General features: G+C 45.5%; 1 protein-coding gene across 15 annotated transcripts in view; it reads right to left on the bottom strand.

Moving 5' to 3' along the window:
* The window catches only part of CREM (cAMP responsive element modulator), a 120,603-nt gene extending 116,912 nt beyond the window's left edge, over nucleotides 1–3,691 (bottom strand). For 5 of the 15 annotated variants that reach the window (XM_075587757.1, XM_075587751.1, XM_075587753.1 and 2 more), the window contains exon 1: nucleotides 3,184–3,690. The gene's annotated coding sequence lies outside the window, so the exon portion shown is untranslated. Of the gene's footprint in view, nucleotides 1–3,183 lie in introns of all 15 variants that reach the window. The other 10 variants (XM_075587763.1, XM_075587764.1, XM_075587766.1 and 7 more) reach the window with 3 other exon arrangements.
* Between the last annotated feature and the right edge of the window lie 12,313 nt (nucleotides 3,692–16,004).

The following is a 16,004-nucleotide window of genomic DNA, read 5'->3' as shown; positions in this document are numbered from 1 at the left end:
TCCAGTACCTGGGTACGCTCTCCTCCTACCTTTCCCTGCATCTCACTATGCCCTCCTTATTGCTTTTTCTGTTTGCGGTTGTCTCACGCCTTTGTGAACTTTTATGTTCTCTCCAACTTCCTGATTCCGCCCCCCCCCCCTCAATCAATATTTCATCTCTCCTCCCATACACTGCATCACTATTTACACACACCTTTCAACAACTTCTACACCCCACATAAAAAATCACCTCTACAAATCCTATATTTACTCTCTCTCTCTCTCCCTCTTCCTTGCTGCTGGGGATCTCTACTAATCCTGGTCCCAGCGATATACACACCTGCTCTCACCAATGCCTTCCTTCCACCCTTTTCACTACCAAGGTCGCGATTATCCTCTGCGCTGGCGCACGTCCGCTCCTCGCATCGCGGGCGCCTTTCGCCCTAGCGATGTGTGAATTGTGATGGAAGCGACTGGAAGGCGTGGCGGACACGTCACGAAGCTGGCTCGCCGTGATTGGCTGAACCGCTCACGTGACGCGGCCATCGCTGGAAAAGACACATTTTTTTGTCTTTTCGAAACGTGCATGAGCCATCGCGCTCCGTCGAGCGTGCGCACTAGGGATGGCCTCATAGGCATTCAGCCATTTGTTGTTGGCGCCTGGAGTATAATCGCGGCCTTATGGTGTTAAACCCATCTAATTTAATAACAAGCAACTTTAAAACTCACACAGCAAAAAAAGCATCTCAATAGCCTGCAGTTACAGCTACTGTCCCACACTCAATCACTCTTACCAACCATTGTGGCCATCTACTACATGTACCCACATCAAGGCCAGGTACTGCCATCTAAGGGAGACATATTTGAAAACGAGAGGCAACTATCAATATATTACTTCCTGGTAAAACATTTTATAAAATGTTATAATTTACTGCACTTATTCCCTCACCTGCTGTCTCTGTAAATCTCCCAACATACCACTAAGGCCGCACTCATGGTGGTGGCGCAGTCGCACACACTCCTGCAGCCCCAGCGATCTGTGCACTTGGCTGCAGGAGATTAGGGAGACTATCGGGGGCGTGGCGAACGCGTCACGTTCGCCTCACGAAGATGGTTTGCCCTCGTTGGCTGAATAAGCTCACGTGACGCTGACATCACACGACTGCAGCCCAAAATGACAAATTTACTTGTCAGACCAAAATGTAGCAGTGTTGACATGCTACAGCGCCACCAGCGGCAGCGGGTACTTGAGGAACTACAATAGGAAATCAGGTTAGAGTAGCGGACATATGCGCGCACATAGCGACACCACCATCATGAGTGCGGCATAAGGCCTCGCTCAAACAGGACGCGATGCGACATGCGCGTGCACGTTCGACACTCTTTCGCTGTGTTCTCTGGGAGTTTTCAAACAGAAAATAACCCCCGGCGATGAAGTGCTGCGTTGTCGCGGCTGCAACTCTAGCTTTCAACTGAAGTTGAAATTTCAAGTAGTAGTCGCGTCATGTGTACTTCGCCAGCCAATCACAAACACACGCACCTTTTTTTTTTTTAAAGTTATGCCCCCAATCGCGTCATTCTGTCTGCTGGGGATATTCACACATCGCCCAGCAGACAGAGGCTCGCAAACGCGCGTCCGTGTAACAGACTGTTTGATCGAGGCCTAAGGCTGAGTCCATAGTGAGAGGGACGGCGTGCACGACTAACAAAATGCAGCAGTTCTATTGGGCCGGCCACAGTGACCACATGCGCGCAGTGAAGAGTGACCGCGCGGCAGAATATTGAGCCAACAAATAAAAAATTGATTTTGTCGCGCAACGTCCGGATCACGTGAGCGGTACAGCCAATGCGAGCGAACCAGTCTCGTGACGTCACGGCCAGGCCTCCGCCACACTTTCCTGTCGCTGTGGATCTCATTCCACAGGTCACTTGGCCGACAGGCACGCGCGACGTCATGCACGCCGTCGCACGCGCGCACCCACTATATCCAAGGCCTTGGATTGTAATTTCACTGGTGTGGGGATTACCTTTCCTTTTGTCTGACTTTGCTGCGCTTACTGTGTTATTCCCTGTACTGTATTGTCTTTGTGAAGCGCTGAGTGCCCTACCGGCGCTATATAAATAAAGAAATACATATATTGGGGGGCCTTCATCCAGCAGAGGATCGACAAGGACTGACGGAGGATGGTTAATATTTATATATACTGTACATATATGTAATGCATTAATAAATGCAGTATTTTCTGTTAATTCTGGCATTAAACCATTGTCAACATTGGTAATAAACACCTGCTACATCTGTATAAAAATTGATTTTTGAAAGCCGCTCTCCATTTCTCGTTTCTGGGCCTCAACTCTGTAAACCTTATTTAAATAACGGTTAAAGCAGTTTTTCTACCTATACTGAATAAATACACAGTAGCAGTATTATTATTTTTTTTAAAGTTACTTGTCTGACTGATTAACTATTAACCCTTTCGCCACAAAGAGTTGATAGTTCGGATGTAGGCCAGGGTAGCAGCCAAACATGGTTAATCAACGGTCAAACAAATCCCTCTCTCTTCTACATCTGAGTTATTTGGTGGCAAAAGATTTAAGTTAATCGGTTAAAGACAAAACTTAACAAACAAAAAAAAAGGTAGTGCCGATATACGTGACCATTTATTCAGCATACTGTATGTGGAAAAGTAGTAATTCCACCTAGTAATTTTTACACAGTACTAAGGATATATATATATATATATATAGAACAATACAGGGTAAATAAATAAATGACAATGCGAATGTGACAACATGAGGCAAAGGGAGACCCTGCCCCAAAGTGTGTGTGGGGGACACACACACACACACACACACACACACACACACACACACACACACACACACACACACACACACACACACACACACACACACACACACACACACACACACACACACACACACACACACACACACACACACACACACACACACTATTTGGGGCATGTGTCACTTATCCCCATTATCATTTATTTATTTATCCTGTATTGTTATTTTCTAAAGCTCTGTTGGTGCTACATAAAATACATATATACACACCCCACACACACACACAATGTGTGTCCTCCTGGCGGAAATGGAGGGGTTAAGTAGAGTGTGCAAAGATGGCCGCGCAGTGTCCCGCCTCCTGCCTGTACGTGTGAGGGATGCCGGGGGACTCACCCAGGCTTTTTGTTGTTGTTGTTGCTGCGGCGGCGGCCGTGATGCTGAGGAGGAGTAACACACGTAGCGGGGACCTCGTCACGAGCGGCGGGCGGAGGAGAGAGGACTGGGCCGGGGCAGCACACGTAACCGGGTGCGTCACCTGCAGGGAGGGGAGAAGGGCGGCGGCCGAGCTGCTAGCAACTCCCACTGACTGAGGAGGAAGGGGCGAGGCCGCCCAGGGCAAGCGGCACGGGGAAGGGGAGGGGGACAACGGAGCAGTTAAAAGTAAACAACCCGCGGCGGGTTCGACCCTTCTTTAAATACCCGGCCCGAGGCGGGCTAATACTATACCGGGGCACTTGTTTATTCCCAAACCTAACAAAAGGCGGAGGATGAACGGTGCTAACCGGGGAGAAGAGGGGGAGGGGGGAGAAGCCGCCGTTAATCTCCTAACGGCCGCGGCAGGGAAGAGGAGATTCCCGCGCGTGCTCCCCTCCTCCATTCGCCGAAGCAGAATGCCGATTGGCTGCGGACACTGGTAACGGCCCTGGCGCGCGGACATGGTTTGAATGACGCCGTTTGGCGCCATTTTCGCGTGTCAGCCTCTATTGATGAGCGGCCAGTCCTGCGCTCGTTACAATGTTCCAAGTAATAATAATAATGAATACGTAGTTATTGCGTTTAATTAAAGGAGCAGTGTCTGTCAAACTGAACTCCATGGTAGCGTATTGAAATGCCACTTATTGTTGATTTTTTTTTTTTTAAACCTTACCTCCAATTCTTATTTTATCTATCACCTTTTGTTAACAACGTGTTATAGACCGCACTGAAAGCAAAGTGGTATTTAACTACACGTTTCAAATCTGGAGGAATAATTTTTTATTTGCAGTCTTAGACGTTTTCTAAATAGTTTTGATAATCCCTAATTACATCTAGTTTATCTTTCATTGTGTTGCTTACGTACACTTTATTTGTTCAGTGCAGGATATACTTAAATTGTAAGCTCTTCAGGGCAGGGACTACCTTTTTTCTTAAGATTACTTTTATGTCTCAAGCACTTATTCTCATTTATGTGATTTACTGTCAGGTGTATTACAGCTGTGAAACACTATGTACATGGATTGCGCTATATAAATAAAAATATGGGGAAAAGCTAGATGTCCTCCGGCGCTTAGGCTCAATGTTCCAGACATAAATGCAGAAAAACACAGCAGTGTGTTATTATATAAATGGCTCTTATCTAATAATTTAATTTAATACACTCACAGATTGAAACGTTCTCTCAATTCTTGGATCAAGATATGTTTCAAGGTGATTGATAGTTGCCTGCTGCAGCAGTTTTAGATAAGGTAATGTTCCCAGATTAATCAGGAAAATGGAAACAGCACTAGTATATCAGCGTTTTGAATTGCTTTCTAGCAGGAGACGATGGTCTCTGTCTTCCCCTCTCCTAGTCTAATCACAGTCAGGGTCCGTGGGGTCTCCTCCCCAGATCCCCTTCACCTCTGACTTATTCGCTGCGCTTGTCTCCTACAGGGTCGTGTAGCAGGACACCCGCAGCTCCTCCTCGACTTGTGCACAGCCTGGTAGAGGTGGGATCACAGCGGAGTCCTTCGGAGAAAGCCTGTGTCTGTGCTCGAGCACGTGCGGGCCGACAGCTGGCAATAGAGCGCGGGAAGAGCTGCACGTCACGATTCCTACGGTGGCCTGTGACGCACAATCCAGCGCGTTTCGTAACTGCTTCGTCAGGGCTCCCATGCGAAATGAGTGCGAGTACTCGAGTACAGACGCGGGCTTGCTCCGAAGGACTCCGCTGTGATCCCGCTGCGGGTGTCCTGCTACACTACCCTGGAGGAGACAAGTGCAGCGGATAATCGGAGGTGAAAGGGATCTGGAGAGGAGGCTCCACGGACCCTGACTGTGATTAGACCAGGAGAGGGGACGACAGAGACCATCGTCACCTGCTGGAAAGCAATTCAAAACGATCGATCACCTGGAAACATAACTTGATCCAAGAATGGAGGCAACATTTGAATCTGTGAATGTATTCCATTCCTTTATTAGATAAGTTATTTATATCATAAAATACTGCTGTTTTTTTCTGCTTTTTTTTTTTTTTTGTCTTGGAACCATCGCTTGAGTCTACGCGCCGGAGGACATATCTTTTCCGTTTGCTATTTTTGCAAGGATGTGGAACTCTCTCTTTGGACGCTGGCAGCTGGACTCAAGCATAACCTTATTTTGGGACACAGACAATCTGCTATCCGCGCTCGTGCTGTCCTAGAGATGTCTTGTAAGACCGGCAATAACCCCTTGCTGCTAAGTGCGTGGAGCATCTCCCCCAAAGAATGCTCCTAAACGGGGCTCCCAAAGGAGACAAGACAAGAAACACAAAACACACAGCGCACGGGGAATTAGTTACCAAACATAACAAATGTTAGACGCACAAAATGAGCCTCTAATCCAGGCCTGCACAACTCGTTAAGCGAGAAGGGCCGAACTGCTCCAAGGAAAAAAAAAATGGGCCGCACGGGTAAAATCATCATCATCATCCTCATATATGTCCCCCAGCACCCCTCATCATCATCCTCATATCTCCCCCAGAAACCCTCACTATCAACCTTTGCGATACTCCCCATCTATCTCTCATACCCCCATCTCTCCCCCTCACCCACACACATAATACTCCCCCTCCACATCAAACACACAATACCCCCCTGCACACCACTCACATCCCACCTCCTCACATCCTTCTCCCCCCTGCACCTCCAATTACCCTCCCCTGCACCTCCAATTACCCTCCCCTGCACCTCCAATTACCCTCCCCTGTACCTCCAATTACCCTCCCCTGCACCTCCAATCACCCTCCCCTGCTTGTGGTTCTTATTGACCACACATAATAATATTACACAGATAATAATGTAATCAAAATATAATGCTGCCCTATACTAGGAGCAAGCACTCACACAAATACCAAATGTATAGATACCCTGAGGTAAGACACAGACCCTAGATGCAAGGCTGTGCGGCACGATATATACAGACACTGGGCCAAATACTGAAATGGGGGAGGCAGGCACTCGCCAAAGTAGCGCAAACTGAACCACAAGCTGGAGCAAAAGCGTCAGGACAGCCCCAGCCGTAGAGATTATACAAACAGCCCGCACTTCCTGGTTTGCAGCTACCGCCTCAGCCAATCGGCACAGAGCATGAGAGTGACCTCTACGCGTTTCGCACCCACGTGCTTCTTCAGGGGGTCAGCATTATATTATTATCTGTGTAATATTATTGTTTTGTGTGGTCAATAAGACCGTTTTTTTACTTATTAAAAGTACTTTTTTCACAATTTAACATAGATTAGAGGCTCATTTTGTGTGTCTACCATTTGTTATGTTTGGTAACTAATCCCCGGTGCGCTGTGTGTGTTTTTTGTGTTTCTTATTTTGGGACATTTCCCTACGTGAGCTATCGGTTTATTTCATTTTAGAATTTTGATAACACATATGCCACATTTAACACTTTCACTTAGTCTAATTTTAAACACAGAGGTTAGTAATTAGCGCTACTTTCAACGTTTTTTATAAATGAAGATATACATACATAGACTAGATCCCGAGCAAGTGGCACCTCATAAGGAGAAAGAGAAGATGCCAGCGCGATAATTAACCAACCACTACGTGTTTCGTATCATTACACTTAGCGCTCCCTGATGAAGCTTAATAACGCGTAGTGGTTGGTTAATGATAACGCTGTTGGGTCTTGTCCTGAGCATCTCCACGAGGCTGCTGAATATTCGTTTCTATATCAGACTAGGTGATGCTTTTATTCGCTGCTTTACCGTCAGGATTCTCGCCGCCAGCATTAGACATGTCCGACAGATAAACTGGAACAATGCGGAGGACTGTGTGTGCCGGTTTTTGCAAAATGATACGTTTTTAATGTATTGCAATTTGTATATAAATTGCTTATACAATCCGTCGTTGCGCTCCTTTCTTGTCTTTATTCTGTTGAAGTTTGCCCTGTTGATCGTGGGAGGTTTTGGAGCAGCAGGACGAATTTACATCGCTATCAAGATGTGAGAAATCTTGAATCACGTGTGTAGTTTTGTGCTCGCCTCATGAGGAGGCCTTGTGACATGCCTTTTCTATATACAAAGGTCATATTACCAATAAAGTGTGTATTTTTGGATTTACTTGTATACACTCTTATTCACACACAATACAGGCGGTATTAAATTACCGTTATCCTCTGATCATTATTAGATCGGTCATTAATCTCACAGCTTCTTTATTTGGTTAAGTGTGGAGATTTGAAATGCACCACTGGCAAACATAAGAACTGGTTTAAATAGGAATTGGTGAAGAACGAGTACATGTCTAAATCTCCCAACATAACACCTTCGATTGTAAGTCTTCCTTTTCCTTTTCGTGTAACTTACCTGTTGCACTTATCCCCATTGCATTTATTGTATTTACCTTGTATTGTAATTTTGTAAAGTGATGTGCATATTGTTTTGTGTTTGTAATAAAATGGCAGGGAATATTAAGTATTTTAATCAATCTGGTACTTCAGGGGTTAACATTTGGTTACAAATTGTGTTCACAATACAATAATTGTTTTTGACAGGTCAAGACCCTTCCTGTGGCTGCTGATCTACAGCAGGGATATGCATACTTTTTCTCCTGCACCCCCTGCCGACTCTCCCCTAATGCTCGCCCACCCCCCTCCTTACCATGGCTCCGGCGTTCTGACATCACGTTACCCTGCGGCATTATTTGACGCCGCGTCGCCAGAGTACGCAGGAGCCACGGTAAGGGAACTTGCCGGTCCCCCGGCATTTAATTTAAATACCTTTGGGAAGAGCACAGGGCCTTTGTAAGCACCGCGCCCCACACTTAGTGACCCCTGCACTACAGTATAAAGAGGGCTTAATTGGGGGGCTTACACTGAGGGTTCACTAAAAGTTCAAAATGTGTAGTTTGGAAGGCTATAGACGAAAACCAGATCATGTGCTGTCAGCCTCAAAGAAATCCTTGCGTTCTTGAAATATCCTCTGTGCATCACAGAGAGAGGTGACACACAGGTCGCCACCTAGTTGGAGGGCTTTATTAAAATTGAGGATATCATGGAATGACATCTATTCTGAAGAATAACGTTTAGATATTCGTAACAGTTGCAGAAAGACTGATGCAATACATTTGAGGTTTAGGAGGTGGCAAGGGACGGATATCCATTTGTCGCTCAAATTTAGGAGCCAATCGGTCAAAATAAGTATTGATACTTTCAGCAAACTCGCCTGAACCTATTGATGACTCGCATCTGTTGCACATTTTAGAGAAATTAAGTTATGAAGCATTTTATAAATTTATTCAGACTTTTAAAATCCAAAGAATGGGTTTTTTTTCCCCCTACAGTCATAAAACTGTCAGCCAGAGCTGATTTTGACAGGGTGGGCTGATGTTTCAATGGGGAAGAAATAGTACAGAAATCTCACCAAGGTAATATGAAAATCAGAATTTAACAGAGGTGTGTTTTGGGATCAAATAAGTGAATTTTCTTCTATTCCAGTGACCTCTCTGGGAAAGGACTTATGACATATTGTAACGTACTGTAGAGGGATTTCTGTTTTATCCTTATGTAACCCCCCTTCTTGTGTTGGTTATTAAAGTAAGCTAAGGGGTTAATGGTAAGAATGGATAATAAGCCCCACCCGGAGGTGACAGAAATATTGTGTCACAGGTGGCTTAAAAGAGAATGCAGAGAGTTCTCGGAGTCAGGTTTCAGCATGACAGAAAGAACAGGGCCTCAGGGAGTATAGGTAGGGGATATGTTCCCACAGTTGTAGTATAGATTAGGCCCCCCTTTTAGTGTGTTTCAGGTAGGGACAGTAAAGATCCAGAAGCATAGCCATGGGAGAAAAGAGCATGTCCCATGGTAATGCAAAGATGCCCCCAGGATGTCGAGATCAGTCCTACAAGTGGATCCCCATCTTCAGTATATAGTATCTCTGAGGAAGTGGCAGTTCCAAAACCGGGTGAGAGGTAACAGTAACAATACACAATGAGGCCAGGATCTCAGCAGGGGCACACAGTAAACAGGACACTAAAAATGTTGCTGAGAAGGGGGACCCGATCCACAATATGAAGCTAGTACAGTAACAAGGAGGGCACTCAGGGTAGACATATGCCAATCAACATGTCATTTTGACAGCAGTGTTTCCAAGCATTGGTACATAAATAAAGATTGACATTGTACTCTAAAAACCTCTTGGTGCCCATCTTTTCCACTACCCAGACGACCCCCTGAGACAATGTAAATCAATACGGATGTCCAACACACCATTACACCAATGGAACCTCCCTAGGGAGCCGGACAGGGAGGATTACACTTATTTTAAGAAACTTGTCTGCATTTATTGTAACTGTGTTCCTGTAATACTCTTTCTGTAATCTAAGCCAGGGAAGCGCAACCTTTGAAGCTGCGGCCCCGTCTGGCCTCCCCCGGTCTTGCGCTCCCTCTCCTACCTGTAGAGAAACAGGTAAACAAAGTTTACCCCGTGCAGGGCTCTAGAAGCAACAGTAGCTAGCTGCAGTAGCAAGCGGATGTAGATCAGCAGATGTAGTATGCACGGTCACTTCGGTAAATAAATAAATAACCAATGTAGCAGTCTCTCCCAGCAACTGGCTCACCTAAGAGCACTAAATAACATTGAGATAGAGAGACTCACGTGTCCTGAAGTGAATGGCTCCGTGCAGATCCTTGATGCGGTGTGTTCTGTGCTGTGTAGAACCGCCAACCCCTCCAGCAGCGCGGCGGCGCGAGGGGCAGTCACCTGACCGGCGGTGAAGGACGCAAGTGGTCTCCGCAATGCCTGCAGCCCGGCGTGCAACCACATAGGCAGCAAGTAGAAAGGACTCCTCCGTCGGGGGAAAAAGTGATGCACAGCCGTCGCAATAAACTGAAGGAGGCTGATCTGGTGATTGGTAGAAGATCCGTCAGCACTGCACCTCAATAAAGTCTACCAATCACCAGATCAGCCTCCTTCAGTTTATTGCGACGGCTGTGCATCACTTTTTCCCCCGACGGAGGAGTCCTTTCTACCCTCTCCTACCTGGCAGCAGTGTCAAAAGACACGGGTCACATGACGTCTGGTCACGTGACCCGCGGCGTCATTTGATGCTGTGTTGCCATGGAGACGCGTCTGAATCCCGGTAAGTTTTAGAGTTGCAGTGGCCTCGCAATCCCCCAGCATTCATTTATATGCCTTGGGGAGGAGCGTGGGATCTCTGCAACTGCCCACGCCCTTCCCCCCCAGACAAATTTCCCGCCCCCCAGTTTGCGCACCACTGATCTAAGCACTGTCTTTTTTATTTATATTAAAGCCAAACTTTAATAAGTGATGTATTATTGCAATTAAATAAGGACTAAATATTAACTATTTTGAAGTGCTTTGCGCAGGAAAAAAAGGTGAGTTGGTTAGTTTAACCATGTGCATTAACCCTGCTTGCATAGAGAAGTCACATGCTCACAAGTGTGCTGTTCGTGGCAGATGGTATATTGGGACAGATTAGGGGAGATATTCATTTGAGGGACCTTTGCGGAAGATAAAAAGTGGGTCAGTTATTGTATATTAACCCTTGTCCAGTGTGCAGGTCACATGCTCACAGGTTTGCCATGCGAGACAGTATTATATAAATACAATTCTACACACATTACCTGCTAAGTAGAAACAGTTGATATTTAATCTCTTGTGGCAAGACTATGTATGTATGTATATCTTAATATATAGCGCTATCCAGATACATAGCGCTTTTAAATACACGTGCCATAATATTATAACACAAGTGTGACTGACAAAACAATAGGAAAAGGAGTCCACCGAAGAGATTACAATCATAGTGGTAAGTAAGGAGAACTAAGAGACAGTAGGAGGGTGTTATGGTAAGTTGCTTCTGCAAGGGGGCAAGGTCTGTGCTTATGAAATATATAGTATCAGCCAGCGGAGCTACCATATGCTTTGTTAAATAGGTGTATTTTAAGAAAGGTCCTCACAGTGGAAAGAGAAGATGCCATTTGGATATTGAGGGGAAGGGCATTCCATAGGTGTGGGGCAGTGAGTGAGAGGTTTTAGGCAGGAGAGGTATTTAAGAATATCTGTTAATTCAGGTGTAGTGTCCATCCTGAGTGTTTTTCTTTTTGAGGTTTAAAAATTGTATAATTAGTAGAACAAATGTGTAGGTAAGAATACATTCCTTTACGCCGAGTTCAGGGTGGGTGCTGCGGCCGCGAGCGTCCGTGCGCGCCTCTGCCACGCGCTCCTGCAGCCCACCGATCTGTGCTTTGGCTGCAGGAGTTGGGTCGCGGCATTTGGGGGCGTGGTGGGGGACATGGCGACCGTGTCACGGAGCTGGTTCACTGAACCAGCTCACGTGACGCGACTGTAGCCCGAAAAATCATTTTGGGTTGTAGCGGCAAAAAGTAGCAGCGTCAACGCTGTACTTTGCCGCCGGTGGAGTTTCCAGTTTGAAAACTCCCACCGAATAACCTGAAATTGTGACGGGCACGCACGTCGTGTAGCATCCACCCTGAACTCGGCCTAAGATGTGCTGCTCAAATGGCTTCAACGTTGGGGATTGTCTTTTAAAAAAAATAAACATTTAAAGTATAGACAGAAATATTTTTGAAGCCATTTGTAATCCTGCAACTGGAGGAAATGTGACTTCCTTTAGCTCCTCCACTGTGTGATTGTCAGAATTTTTGTTTTAGCAGAAGGCAATATCCACAGCCAAACTGCCTTCTCTCTTACCCCTCACCTTCTGCTTGCTCCTCTGAACACAAACACGTCATTAACTTGTATTCTATGTTTTGGGATCATAACTGAGAGGAAACACTTTTTAATTTCCACTAAATTTGACTCCTTTGCCTTTTAGGATGATTACAATTGTGTAAGGAAGCTAATTACAAAATGGCTTACTAGATGGTTTTGTTTAGATGTTACTTAACTGAAGCTGTCACTACAAACCTAAATCATCCAAACCCCATTCTTTGAGGTTACCACACAGAAAAAATTCCACGCTGACACCCCCTAACATCCACACCCCCAAACATTAATAGGACCAACTGTGCGGCTGGATCACATTCCATTCCACAATGAGCAGCCACTTTATCTTTTGTTTCAACACTGCCCCATATTCCCTCTAGACCAGGCCTGCACAACTCCAGTCGTCGAGGGCCACAAACAGGCCAGGTTTTCAAGATATCCCTACTTCAGCACAGCTGGCTCAATTAGTGGCTCTCCCGTAGCTGGGGAGAGCCAGGGCCCGGAGGAAACCAGAGGACCGGCAGCTGGACAGAGAAGTTGGGCCCTAGCTCTGGTATAGAACACTTGTCACAGCTCTCCTCCCCTGTCAGCACCCCTGGAGATACTCCACAAACAACTTTAACCCAACCTGAAGAAGTTCCAACCAGTTTTCAGTCCAGGTGAAACTATTTTTACTGAGTCCAGTTTCCTTTACTTTGTACACTAACCTCTTGTGTGGCACTGTATCAAAAGCCTTTGCAAAATCTAAGTAGATCACATCAACTGCATTACTCTGGTCTTAATTCCTACTTACCTCGTCAAAGAAACTAGTGTAACGGATCCGCATGTTAGTTTACTGCTTACCTTGCCTTACAGACCTGTGCAGTCCTGGAACACTTCCCCTGATATTTACTGCAGCCTGGATTCACTCATTAAAGCAATACTGTCACACGCCCCTTCTGCTATTGGTTCACTGACCTTTAAATACAGCCTTCCCACAATGCTTCCCTGCCGAGCATAATCCTTCCTGGATGTCACACGTGTTCTGCCACAAGCCCTAGGCTTGTCTCCTGGTACACTAACCTCTCTAGTTCTATTCCCTAGTTCCTGAGGTCTGCTGCTAGTCTTCATGCAGGGGCCTGTGTTTCCTGAGTATCCTGAGGCCAGCTACTACTCTCTACGTAGAGGCCTGCTTTCCTGAGGCCTGCTGCTAGTTTCACGCAGAGGTCTGTTCCTGTCTCCTGTGCTGAAGCGGAGTACTCTCCAGTGTTGTCTTCAGCTCCCTGTTTCCTGAGGCCTGCTGTCCTTCCATAGCAGAGGCCTATCTACTGGTTCCTGAGGCCTGCTGCTAGTTTCACGCAGAGTCCTGTTCCTGACTCCTGTGCTGAAGCGGAGGACTCTCCAGTGTGTACTTCAGCTCCCTGTTTCCTGAGGCCTGCTGTCCTTCCATAGCAGAGGCCTGTCTACTGGTTCCTGGGGCCTGCTGCTCTCCATTGCAGAGGTCGTGTCCTGGTTCCTGTGCTGAAGCGGAGCACCTCCAGTGTATACTTCAGCTCCCTGTTTCCTGAGGCCTGCTGCCCTTCCCTTAGCAGAGGCCGGTCTACGAGTCCTGAGGTCTGTAGCTCTCTCTCTCCTTGCACAGGCCCGCTCTGGACTCTTGCGCTGAAGCACTGGTTTACCAGTGCTGCCAGGCGGTGTGCCCACTCCGGTCTGCCTATCCCTTCCTGAGACCAGTACCATGGGCCATGGTCGCCGCACGCGCAGAACCCGCTCCCGCCCTGCAGCTATTACTCTGAAGCGGGACCTAGTTGACTCCCTGTTGCCGAAACTCCGCTTGGATAACGTTTACCCTGATGTCTCCAATCCTGACCCTGGCTTGTCCACTGACGATGCTGCCTTCTCCAGTCCCTGCTATGTACGACTACGAACTGCGCAATCCGGATCAGCCTGCGCGGTCTAAGGTCGGTGCTTATACAACCCCACCTCAGCCACGTGGTCCGACCCTGGTTTGTGGCGAGCACAACCGTGACAACTAGTAAGGTTAGTTTGGCACAACCTATCCTTCATAAATCCAGACAATTATTAATAATGTTGTTCTCCATTAGGTATTCCTGAATATTATCCTGTACTAAACCTTCAAGTAGTTTCCCCACTATTGATGTCAGGCTTACAGGTCTGTAATTCCCCGGTTGTGATTTAGCTCCCTTTCTATATACAGGCACCATGTCTGCTTTACGCCAATCTTGTGGTACTGAGCCTGTGGAAATGGAGTCCTTGAATATTAAATGTAATGGTTTGGCTATTACTGAACTTAACTCCTTGAACACTTGGATGCATGCCATCGGGGCCTGGTGCCTTATTTACTTTAATTTTATCAAGCTGCCTATGAACTTCCTCAATAAACCAATTGTTTGTTAATATAGAGGTTGTGGCTTCCTGCTTCGGCACTATTATTGCAATTGATTCTTCCCTGGTAAATACAGAGGCAAATCATTTGTCTAATACCTCTGCTTTTTCCTAATCTCCAATAATTGACATGCCCATCTCACACTGAAAGGGTCCTATAAATTAAAGAAAATGTCTTACATGTTATGAGCCATTGTGCTTTCACCGCCTTGTGGTGGAAAGAGGTATTGTGAGAACAGTTATATTATCTAAGAAAAGGTAATTTGGGTCCTAGGTTGTAAGTATACAAAAACCATTCAACTTTGTATATTTGGTCTGTTTATCATAACTAAAATGATTGTACCTCTTTGTCCTGAATGTGGTCCAAATATCACACCTCTTTCTATTCAGGAAAACCGTTTTATATTGTTTCACTGTTAAGTTTAACGAGAAATAACTTTTAAAACCTTTTTTTTAATGTAAATCAGCACAATGGATACATTTTTATTCTAATTTTTTCCACGTTGTACAAAGTCTGTACAACGATGTGGGGAAAATATCTCAACGATGAAGTGCTCCAGAGATGAATGATTCCAGGGAATAAAGCAAACAACTACTGTACGTCATCCATTAGAGATGTAAGTTCGTACTAAATCCCATAAGGAGTATATTAAATGGTTGGGTCAGTCTGTGTGAGCTTGCCAATGCAAATAGTAATGTAACCGCTCAGAGTCCTGACATAATATGATCAAGGTGCTGCGGGCAGGGACATTTTTAGAGATATGTGAGACCTCAGAACATCCGTGAGTCCATAGCCCAGCAGATGGTGCGCGATGTTTGAGTGATTTAAGTATAAACATATACAGACAAAAGCTAGTGTTGCTCCACAGTCCGTAGGCAAAATAAAACTTGTAGACAAAATCATAGTGTACTCACATGACCAAAAAGCTCAAAGCAACTCCTATAGCGTGCATCCCGTGGTAAATAATAAATGAAGATCTCCACCTGAAAATAGAAAAATACACCCTGAAGGGGTTAAAATTATATGTCAGCTCTACAAGTCTCCCGCCTAAATAGCATGGTTCTGTCTGGTCACATGGGATCAATTTTGTTGCCCATGTGCCACAGAGCCAAAAATACCCATAAGGAAGGTGTATTTTGGGGGGCATACTTTATTTGCCCTCTCCTGAGTGGTGAGCAGAAGAATAAATGGGCTTGGTCAAATGGTTGTTCTTTTAGAACAAAAGGAGGGAATTGAAGGGGTTAAAATTATGTCAGCTCTACAAGTCTCAGGGATTGAAAGGGTGAATATAATCTGCTAGCTTTATCTTTCTTATATGAGCTGTTCCAGTACTGAGAGAATTAACTCACTATGCTAGTTGTAATCTTTATTTACTTCTATTGTTCTCAGTTTGTCTTTTATACAATAGCACAAGAGCAGTAAAATGTCCCAAACAATACAGCTGCATGCTATTGATAAACATTACCTGTATTTCTCTTTGTAATGTAGAAGTAGAAACTGCCGGCCAAACACAAGCAAGATGTAATGATTTACTAATGCTTTGTCCAAAGACACAGATACATAACTTCTACAGAAACTTGTTATTTCTCATTGTTAAACATGATATGTTATGTATTAACATGTCCTTAGTTT

Source organism: Ascaphus truei, chromosome 2 (genome assembly GCF_040206685.1).
Source record: "Ascaphus truei isolate aAscTru1 chromosome 2, aAscTru1.hap1, whole genome shotgun sequence".
In the NCBI taxonomy this organism is placed as follows: Eukaryota; Metazoa; Chordata; class Amphibia; order Anura; family Ascaphidae; genus Ascaphus; species Ascaphus truei.
The sequence above is the reverse complement of the archived record's forward strand: the minus strand, read 5'-3'. Positions and strand labels throughout refer to the sequence as shown.